General features: G+C 39.8%; 1 long non-coding RNA gene across 1 annotated transcript; it reads right to left on the bottom strand.

The window, feature by feature from the left end:
* Positions 1 to 2458: 2458 nt before the first annotated feature.
* Positions 2459 to 10505, bottom strand: LOC142817354 (uncharacterized). The gene is made up of 3 exons (XR_012895189.1): positions 10462 to 10505; positions 6728 to 6937; positions 2459 to 2578 (listed from the first exon to the last, which is right to left on the bottom strand). It is a non-coding gene; the product is annotated as an uncharacterized LOC142817354 (long non-coding RNA).
* Positions 10506 to 11300: the final 795 nt, after the last annotated feature.

The following is an 11300-nucleotide window of genomic DNA, read 5'->3' as shown; positions in this document are numbered from 1 at the left end:
AGCTCTGTCTGAAGAAAGTCTCCCATTGGGCTGAAGAAAACGGGTTGCGTCTGAATGCACAGAAAAACACGTGTGTCTTGTTCTTCAGGAAGAGAGGCATTCTTCCCGAACCTGATATTCAACTGCATGAATAACGTCTTGCTGTTAATACGGAACATATATTCTTAAGCCTAATATTGGACACTAAGCTGAGCTTCATACCACACATCAAAATTTAAAAAACAAGTGCATAAAAGCCATAAATGTCCTAAACGTAATGTCACGTACTACATGGGGAAGTGACAAGAAGTGCTTAAAAGTTTGTATAAAAGCCTCATACGTACCCGCCTAGACTATGGGGCAATTATATATCAGTCTGCGACACCTACTACCATTAAAATGCTCGACCATGGTCATCATCTAGGCATCCGCCTCTCTACGGGTGCTTTTCGCACTAGCCCCGTAGAGAGCCTGTACGTGGAATCGAACGAATGGTCACTCCGCCTACAGAGAAACATGTTTTTTAAATATTATTTTAATACAAACACAGACAAGGATCACCCATCCCATTCCACAATTATTGACATGTCAAGCCTTGCTGTGTTTGAAAAACGGCCTTCCATGAGACTGCCCTACTCACTCCGTGTGAGGGGCCTAGCTAAGGAAACCGGTGTGCCACTCGAACACTGTCTGATGGCTCTTGTAGTATGCCTGCCACCGTGGCAGTGGCAGGCGATCGATCGCGACGTGTCTTTCTTGGAGGTTACGAAGTGTGCACAAATCGCACAAATCGCACAAATCCAGACATACTTTCTTGAACTAACATATTGTTGCGGTGCAGCGCGAACCAAAGGCAGATGAACGTTGACACAGCGACTCTCAGCAGCCGAACAGCAAGATCGCCTTCTTTTTCATCAATCAGCGAGAGCTCCACTACCTGGTGTCCGCCAAATCCCCTTATTGTCGTTTTGGTCCACCAGTACACACGCGTCATTTGTCCCCCTCTTAATGAGCATCGCCCCGATGCTAAACTAGTAGTGCAGTTTTTTTTGTCTGTTCTTTAAGAAGTGTCTTGCGCAGTCACTACCTTTCATAAGGCTTCATGCGCACAACGTGAACTAGTTCAGGACGGTGCTGGCGACGCCTCCTACTATATGAAGTGTCGGGGACGACCTCATAGGTAACATCACTCAGTCGTCGCAGTACTAGATCACTCAGTCGTCGCAGTACAGCGTGTGTACTGGTGTCCGCCAAATCCCCTTATTGTCGTTTTGGTCCACCAGAACACACGCGTCAATATAAATACACATGTCCTGAGTTTACGGATGCTTCGAAGTCTACCGCTTCTGTCTCGTATGCAGCCGTCGGCCCATCCTTTTCGGAAACCAGCGTTCTGCACACGGATACAAGCATTTTCACCGGCGAAGGCTATGCGATGCTTGCGGCTGGTAAACATATTAAACAAATAAAACTACAGAAGGCAATAATATATACAGATTCCATAAGGGTGGTGAAAGCTCTGCAAACACCTAAAAAGCACAAAAACCTTGTCTTTGCCTTGCTTTATTCGCTTTTATGTACAGTATACTCATCCAAGCAGCATGTCATAGTCTGCTGGGTGCCAGGACATCGCGAAATAGAAGAAAATGTTCTGGTGGACCAGCTAGCTGGATCCGCCAACAAAACCGCTATCAACACTTTGATACCACTTCCTGCATTTGCCTTGAAAGCTGTTCTAAAGCGACAGATCAGGGGTTATTGGCAGAGCACATGGGACACACCCACAGGAATATCCCTACTGAAACGTTCCGTAAGATGAGGATACCTCACATACGGAATTATTGGAATATGGAGGACGTATGATGCGGACTCCGCATAAGACGTATGATGCGGACTCCGCATCTTATGGAAAGACGTATCATGCGGAAATTACTGAAATGTGTGCATGTTACGTCTGAATTTAGTGCAAAGCAATATAATGTGTAAATTTAATAGACGTCCACATCTTGAGTACATGCAATACTGTGTACAAATCACAATATTTCTTAAATGTGCATGATGAGGGATTGAATCATCGGCATCTTACTTATTGTCGTGATGCGGAAGCAAAATTACCTATTAAATAAAATACATTACAAAACTACTAAATTAACATGCTAGCGATCATAAATGGTGGTTATATTGCAACACATTAACGCAGTGTTCTATGCAAGACTTAAAGAACTTATAAAGTTATTATTATCAATAGAGAAGCATTATTATACACATCAGCCCTGCTACAATCAATATCTTTTTTGATTTGTCTGTATGCTCCAGCAGTGAATAGTGACATTGCAGTGTTGATCGTACACAAATGAGGTGACTGCACCGCAATTTCACAAGCTCCACCTAAGCCACAGGATGGTGGCACAATGTAACAGCAATTTTAGAACGAAATGTTTAAACACAAATAATAATCATAGCACTACATGTGAAAGTGTGGCGCTGTGTTTATCTCATGAATGCCTTGTGGAGATCGGCGAAATGCTGCTTGAGGCTCCGGCACCACTGTAAATTTCGAAGGTCACTGCGATAGAACTTATGTGTCCTTCATAGGCACCTGGAAATGAAAATAATTGGCACAAATAATGTCAGAGACACATGTTAGCACAATAGTTTACATGCACAAGAAATATAACACACAGAATGAAACTGAAAATTTAAGGCACACAATCCTTCATGTTATGCATATGTGAATAATAGAAGGAATGAGTGTATAAATTAGTTCTGCCACATTAAAAAAAACAGCATGCTTATCACAGTGAAAATAACTAGGTTGCCACGATTTTCAATGGTAGAGATAATCGATTATTATGTCCTTATGAAATTATGATTTCAACGCTTCCTGCACAGTAAAACTTTAGGAACTGCAAATGAAAGCTCTCCATGTTCATTTAATAGTGTGTGCATGTACATCTGCTGCCTTTATACTATAGAGTTTGTGCACAAAATTGGCATCTTGAACAATTTTGAGAGTTAAACCTATGCAACTTATCAAGGTTAAAATCACCATGAAAGCAAGCAGGACCAGGCAGGTGCCATTAAAAATCTGTGCAAGCCAGATAACTATAACCGAACTGCACACATATAGGGGAGCAAGAGTAACAGAAATTCGGCTGATGACCCGCATGTCGCGGTATCAAACCCCGGCTCCATTTCCGATGGAGGCAGAAATGCTGTAGGCACGTGTGCTCAGATTTGGGTGTACGTTAAAGAACCCCAAGTGGTCGAAGTTTCCAGTGCCCTCCACTACGGCGTCTCTCATAATCATATAGTAGTTTTCGGACGTGAAACCCCACATATAAATCAAGAATAACAGAAATAAACTGCCAACAGAAAAGTTAGGTTTATGTGCTATCTGTAAGTGCTTACACCTTACTACATACAGCATGCTCATTCCAATTTAAATACCGATATTGAAAATAAATGCTCTATTAGAATGTAAAAGGTAAGGTAGAACTGAACGACTCTACAAAAAGTGACCCTATTATGACATCACGTTTTCTTATAACAAAATTGACTAAGACTCTCAAATATCATTATGCAAGGAAAAAATCTTCAAAAGAACAATCAAGTTTGAAGTCATAATTATTTATATGGCTACTATGACTATAACCAAGATATCGACCTCAACATGGCTAATGTTAGTTTTTAAGGCCTATGTTCACTAGACAATGAACTATACCACAAAAAGCACAGCGTTCAGGCAAAGCACCACACAAAAAAAGAAAGCAGTCCTTTTTGTTATTACCTACAATGCCTTTAAAATGGTATTTTTACCTCTACTTTCCGCTTTTTATCTAAGTAACTGGTGTGAAACAAGTTAGCTGAAAATGCACTGTGCCTCCAAAACCTGTTGGTTGAATCTGAATTTTTAAAAAGTGGTGAAGCTTGCACTAAATTAGGCTCCACAAGCCGTGGAACAGTGAGACTACATGACTCTTAGGACTACATTAATTACTTGTGTTTTGTTTCTGGGCCTAAGCATAAAGACAAGGGCTTAACTGAATTGCTGCTAACAAACAAATGCTTTCGAAATTGCCCGAGCGTCAAAGGATGCTCAGCCATTTGTTGTTTTTTGCACTGGGCTATTCTACACCAAACATACAAACCATACTGCCTGGCGACCATCACAGATGTATAGTTTAAAAAATGATGGTAATTTACTCTTCTGAAAATAGTTATTTGCAGAAATGTTTTGAATAGAAAAGAGTAGTGGTCACGTCGGTACCTTCAGAATTTCGCAGAATGTCGTGCGGGTGTTATTTGTGAGAAAAATCTGAAAGTACCGCTTTTTCTTGCCATATCAAATTTGATCTACATATTAAGTAAAGATGCTTCTTAAAGTATTTTAAGTCAAGTAACATTAGTGCAATTTTTCTGCTACCTAGGCTTTGAAGAATTCAGCCAAACTGTTTATCGTTTGCATTTCTTGTATGGCAATACTGCATTTTGTATGAATATTTGAGCCACAAACACTCACTGCACAGAAGTTATATTTTACGAAAAAAAATGATGTTAGGTGCAGATTACAAGTATCACTATATAATCGTTTTTGTCCACATTGAGATGCAATTCGAGCTGTGTGTTTGTCTAATGGAAAATTACTTTTATATGTAAGTTGAAAGCAAATAAACAGTTCTTGTTACATGGCAAGTGTTATCATTACAATTTTTGTTTAAATGAGGAAAATGATTTTTGAAGTCTCCTATTGAGGGTCATGGGGAACTTCGGAACGGAAGCTGTCCTACATCAAATGCAGAAAACAGCCATCATAAGAAAACTTCAAAAATTCATTTCTACTTTAAGACAAAGTGTAATCATATAACTTGCCATATAAAGAGAACTGCTTCCTTGCTTTTGATGTGGCGAAAAAATTGCACTAATATTACTGAGCTTCATGCACTACACACAACCACCTCTACTTAATACCAAGACCGAATTTGGTGTAGAAGAGGCAGTATTTTTGAAACACTTTACTTTTTACAAACAACGCCCAGACGACAACCTGGGAAGTCCAGAAGGCACCAACGTGGCCTAATATTTTGTTCTCTGCGATATACTTTAGCATTTTGCTGTTTTCAGAAAAAGACAGTAAACAAGCACAATTTTTTTTTTCAAAACACATTTAGGACGGTTGGCAAAATGGCTGGGATGTTTGATGCGTAATTGCCTCACTGCCAGCATTTATTCTTCCGAAGCTCAAGCTATCACCTCTCTGTTACTGCCTCCCTCACATACAATGCCTGCATAGGAAAGAAAAAGAAAGGCAGGTCCGACAAAGTTCACAAGGCAAGATATTTTCATGTTGAATCAATTCATTACCATAAACAGCAGCAAAATAACATTCATTTTGAGTAGTCCAAGACACAAGCTATATACCAGCATACTAAGAGCCAAGCACAAACTTTTCAATTGAACATGTGTGATGATAGACAGGAAGCACTTATTGCAAGACTGATCAGTCTGTAATTAACTAAATGAAGTACAATGCACTATTCAATCCAACACCACATAGGCATCTTTGCTATAGCAAAGCCATGTGTCATTGATTCATGCACTAGATGGGACAATGCAAATGTAACAAATAAGGTGAAGAAAGAAAACAAGGTAAAAAAAAAGAAAAGGGGGAATGCAAAGTAGTAGCAGTGTAGCACTACTTTTACTTTGCATTCCCCTTTTCTTTCTTCTTTTTTCTTCTTTTCTATCATTTATCTTTTTTTTGCTTCCCTTACCCCCAACTTCCGACAGGAGAACACTTTGTATTAGCGCAACCTAACTTGAAAAGAAGCAAGGGCTGCACTCTTCTGCGTTATAGATTTTTTTTTTCAGACAAACATTTCCAACAGGCACACACGCCTATACCAAAAGATGATGTCATTACGGACCCCATTTAAACTAACACGCCAAGGATGACAAGGTGACTTCTAAAAAATAGGTCCTCCTAACGCAACATCGGCCAGCCTGTCTGAAGCACTTCTACTGTTCACCCTGATTACCCCACTAGATGTTTCCATCTGTCGACTCACATCTTCATTTTGGATAACACTAAGACGAGCTTACATTGATGAATACGCACGAAAGTTTAGTGATGTATCATGTATCAGATTAAGCAACTCTGTTAAAAAATTATTGATAGCTTGCTTCCAGGCTTTTTATACTGTAGCCTGAAACTTCGTAATGTCTTCTATGCACATGAAACAGATTGACAACGTAATGCACAACATGCTTAAGAATACTGCGAGGAACAAGATAACGACAAAACGACCAGCCACCCAAAATTTTCGCTGTACATGTTTATAAAATGTTCATGTACCCCAAACGAGGTGCTTATAATACAAGCCGAAAAAACCTACAAGTAGGGCCTTGGAGTCTTCTGGAAGTAGACGTGTTGCATTTTTTCTCTAGAGGGCTTTACACCCATAAGTGAGGAACAAAACTCCTGTATAATGAAGAATGTTGGCAGCTATCAGTTATAGAAAAACCTAATGCAGCTAATCTTCCCCGACACATCTATACATTTAGAGAGGTGACGTAGCTTCTGTGATTGTGGCAGTAACTCCAACAGGACCAGTGCGAAAATTGGCACTACATGGCTCGACAAATGTCCAAACATGCCTGCCCGACTCCCTCTAGCCATCCTGGCTGAATCTGACACATGATTTATTAACTGCTGGCTGGACAAAAACAAAACCACTGAAGCACTCACAATACACAGAGTGAAGTTCCTCTGGAGTGGTCAACGTCGTCTTCTGCGATGAAAGAGCAGCACAGTGTACTGATAAGGCACTCCTTGCAATGGTTTTCAATGCCACACAGTGACCTTGCTGTTCCTGTCGAAGAGAGCTTCGGGAGCTTGGAGGGTGCTTGCTCTTTTCTGGGGGCTGCTGCCGCTCCTCGTTTTCTGCTCAAGGTCAACCTGCATAAAGTTGTAGACGAGACTTTAAGAGTTGTATATAATGATATACAAATTTTCGCTGAACACACATTTTCTCGTGGCACACTGAGGAATTTCTTATAAAACTTAAGGCCTCGCATATGCAAACATTTACAATCGATCCGAAGATGCACTCGACTCTAAAGAAGCAAGTTTGTTATGTAGTGTATATAACGAAAGGTCATTCAGCACAACCACAACTACAGTTGCACACGAAAACGACATTTTACACGATCCTGTTTATTTACATGGTCAATTTTATTTTATTTACACGGTCCATTTTACACGGTCCTGTTTTACACGATCTGGTCTGCATGAACTCTTGAACCGGGCACCATATAGGTTGAAAGACACACACAGACTTTGAGACTTACCTAGTTTCCCGTGGAGCATCTTCTTGCACTATAACAACACATCTCAATCTAGTTAGTTGGTCAGAACGAGGTGAAAACAGCTCGCAATTGAAAAGCACGGGCAGAAGGAATGACGCCTGCACCCTGTGCTTTCTGTACATTCTCGTTGAGGGTGCAGTTTTCACCTTATCCTTATGCAATTTCGCATTTATAACATTGTTCGCTACATAATCTTTGTGGCGTTAAAGTGTGTGATACCGTCATGTGTATCCCATGTAATTTATAAAAATAGAATACAAGATAGCTTGATTCAAAAATAACAAAGTGCATCCAGCGCCATGTCCTGTAGCCATTCTTTAGGCAAGTGGCAGAATGATTTATTCTTCAAAACACATCTTACTTGTAACCACTACAAGAGCTAACTCGTACACTGGCACATTCTGTTTGCCTCTTCAGATTATAAGGTACCTTTTTTACACCAGAAAAGCTTCAAGAAGAATAGAAGTGTTGTAATTGTGAAGAAAGAAAAGTAGAAGGAAAAAAAGATATTCATTGATTTGTGGGGTTTAACGTCCCAAAACCACCATATGATTATGAGAGACGCCGTAGTGGAGGGCTCCGGAAATTTTGACCACCTGGGGTTCTTTAACGTGCACCCAAATCTGAGTACACGGGCCTACAACAATTCCGCCTCCATCGGAAATGCAGCCGCCACAGCCGGGATTCGAACCCGCGACCTGCGGGTCAGCAGCCGAGTACCTTAGCCACTAGACCACCGTGGCGGGGCAGGAAAAAAAAATAACCTGCCCTGTACAGGGACCGAGCCTGCGAACTTCGAATAACATGTCCGATGCTCTATCAACTGAGCTACCATGGCGGCTATCCCTCTTCCATTTTGTACGGTATATATGTGCATTTATACATGGAAGAGTCAGTCAGCGCTGCCTGTTACCATTATGGCGAGTGTGGGACACCTTTTTTTTGCCTACTGGCAATTACATTACGATTGCAATTACGTTACGATTACTTCCAATATCCCTATACTTCTTTGGCAGCATTATGCATCTGTCCGTTCTCAGAAAATCTGCTAGTCACAGGAGGAGGCAATAGTTCGCCCTCCCACCTAAATGCATGTACTTGAACACATGCACAACTGATCAAAAAAAAACAAGTCACACACTGCTAAGATTACTGAGATTCACTGTTTCAGATTCATGAGTAAAGGAAAGAACTATAAATTTAAGGGTTTGTTGTCTTCTTTGAACACATTTAATGAGAACTAGCAGAAAATAATGCCAAACAAACTATAGGGGATGTTATCAAAAGTAACTAACAAAATTGTGAAAAGAAAAGTGAACAAAAACGTAACTTGGCAACGTTTTTTGACAATTGTATTGACATTACTTTTTATAACATCTCTTTATTTTACTGGGTAATGTTGTCGGGTAATTCTCATTATTAGAGTGGTGAGTAGGCTGACAAAGAAAGTATATGGCATTGATACTTCTTTTGAACACCTAAAAGTTTGAGGAACTTAAAAGAGTGGAAGCTACTTTGAGTAGACCAAAATATTTAGTTGGAGCGAAAAAAAACGTACACACATTTTTACCAGGCTTTTTAACCTATTTTGATACATAAAAGTGTATGCTGCCAGTAATGTTAAGTACCATTACTTTTGTCACACTATGCACTGTAGCAGGTGTAGTTAGAGTGGTGATAGTGAAGGATTAATCAAGCACGCCACCAACTGTGTTCACATCAATGGTCGCGTATTTTAAAAATAAACCTGCTGTATAGTAAAAAAAATTTTTAGAGCATTTATGATTTTATCCAAATCAAGTTAAACCGACTGGGTAAGCAAACCATTTGCATAAAATCAAAAGGCATAAAGTGATTCATGTATTATAACTATGTGAACAATTTCAGCAATGCAGGGAAAAGTGACAACAGTTTTATTAAGAACCCCTCTCATCATAACATGCATGAAAAGCACCACACCAGAATATTTTATAGCGCATGTAATATCGAGACTACTAGACTGTCTATTGACCTTTTAGAAGAAGGGTATTTCCTTCACATTCAAGGGGCAACCACTTTGCCTTTTCCTGAGCTTTTCTGTGAATATTTCCTGAATTTCAGATATCATTAGGATTGATTTAGAATAAACAGATTTTGCTTACGCATAGAAACCTAGTTCTGTATGTAACTGCAATTATGAGTGCCAAACCATCTCCAATTAATTTTTAACATTTAACTTATTTTTTAACTGCAGCAGCACAACTAGCTATGGGTGCCCAAAAAGTAGCTAGAAACAATACCTTTACCTCTTTGAGCCTTTTGGAAGTGTTCAGCTTCTCAGTGCTCACCTTACAACATTTTTTTGAATACGTGTTTGTATGCCCACTGCTCTTGCTCCTTGTACAGTGAGGAGGAGCACATGGCAAGAAGAGACAAGAAAGAAGCATAGCGAAAAAAAGCGAAATAAGTGAGGACCTCTTTTGTATCGTACAATGTGTGTAACATTACTATTGCGACAACATATAGACAAATTATCACGGCTATGTATCCATTGTAGAGTCATACACAGCTGCAACACCACGACTAAATTTCAACCTTGTGTTGGCTTAGGATCCCTTTATAGTGGCAAGCTAATGATATCTGCTTTTGTTTGGCACATACTAAGATGCAGTGAAATGTGATATGGTAATCTCATTTAGAATGCACGTCATGTGGCTTCATTGTATATGTGGCCACAAGTAACTCTGGTTGCAAAGCAATATGGCAGAGCCTAAACAGACGTCACCGACCACTCCAATCTGAACTTGCCTTTGCTACTTGCCCATTATCATCCCAGCGAAAAATGAATAATTGAATCTGCTACAGATAAGTGCTAGCTTATGCTAAGGACCAAGTATGAAGGGTGTTTTGTCATTATTGAGATCAGTTATTTGTTCAAGAACACTTGCTGTCAAACACAAATACATTGCTGTCGAAGCATCAAGACTCAAATATAAAGCAAAAAGAAGCGTCTCTTTAAAAATTACAGGCCACAAGGCAAGATAAATATTTGATATACTTGGGATGTAAGGCACGCACAAGAGGTGCTGCCATATTATACTTTTCCTTGTGTTGAAACCTGCTTGCTTTACTCACCCAACACATCTGTAAAGATGCCGTAAAAACACCAAGGAGCTGTTGCAGCAAGGTTGAACACATGTCCAAGGATTCCACCATTCCTAAGCAGCCCTACAGCCTCCACAGTCCTGCAACCATTTGTAAGACAAATATAGTTCAAACCAATGTTCTTGGTTTACAGACACACATGCAAGACGCATAACCACTCTATAGGAAGTTTGCATGATAATGCGCTGGGTAGCAAAACGGATGCCAATATCAAGTAGCCCGGCCTGCCGATTCTTTCTTCCCGTTCTTAATTAATCAATCCATGGTTATTAAATGTTCCCCCAATGTGAAGTGTACTGGCGGTCCGGTGAAGAATTGCAATGTATTTCAAACACAGTTCAATTCATGGCAAGTAAGCATGCAATAGCGTTTTGTCAGCTGTTCGAGAAAAGAGCATGAAGTTTAGCTAAAATCCATGTGTTTTTATAAACACCATTCAATTTGATATAAAAGTTGTGAGCATTATGTGAAGGAACAAGGATTCATGTTTAATCAATGATTTCTTATATTGTACTGATATGAATGCAACTAACTGAATATGAAACGATAATTTTTGCTTGAGAATTTAGAGTTATGAACACTATCGCACTTGCCAGCTGCATCTTGTCCAAAACAGCGGCAAGATAGGCTAGTTTCTGTAGGTGAGCAGTAATGAGCAGTGCAAAGTAACAAGAAACACCAGTAACAACAGTATGGGGCAAGCACAGACTGCCAACTGTATAATTTATTGCACAAAAGTTCGCCTGAATATCAGTCAGACAACTCGTGAAAATGAAGGTCCAGTTGGGAATGAACAAGTTACGAAATCA

The sequence above is a fragment of the Rhipicephalus microplus genome, chromosome 5, assembly GCF_043290135.1.
Source record: "Rhipicephalus microplus isolate Deutch F79 chromosome 5, USDA_Rmic, whole genome shotgun sequence".
NCBI classification, from domain to species: Eukaryota; Metazoa; Arthropoda; class Arachnida; order Ixodida; family Ixodidae; genus Rhipicephalus; species Rhipicephalus microplus.
Note: the sequence above shows the minus strand (reverse complement) of the source record. Positions and strands in the feature narration are given on the sequence as shown.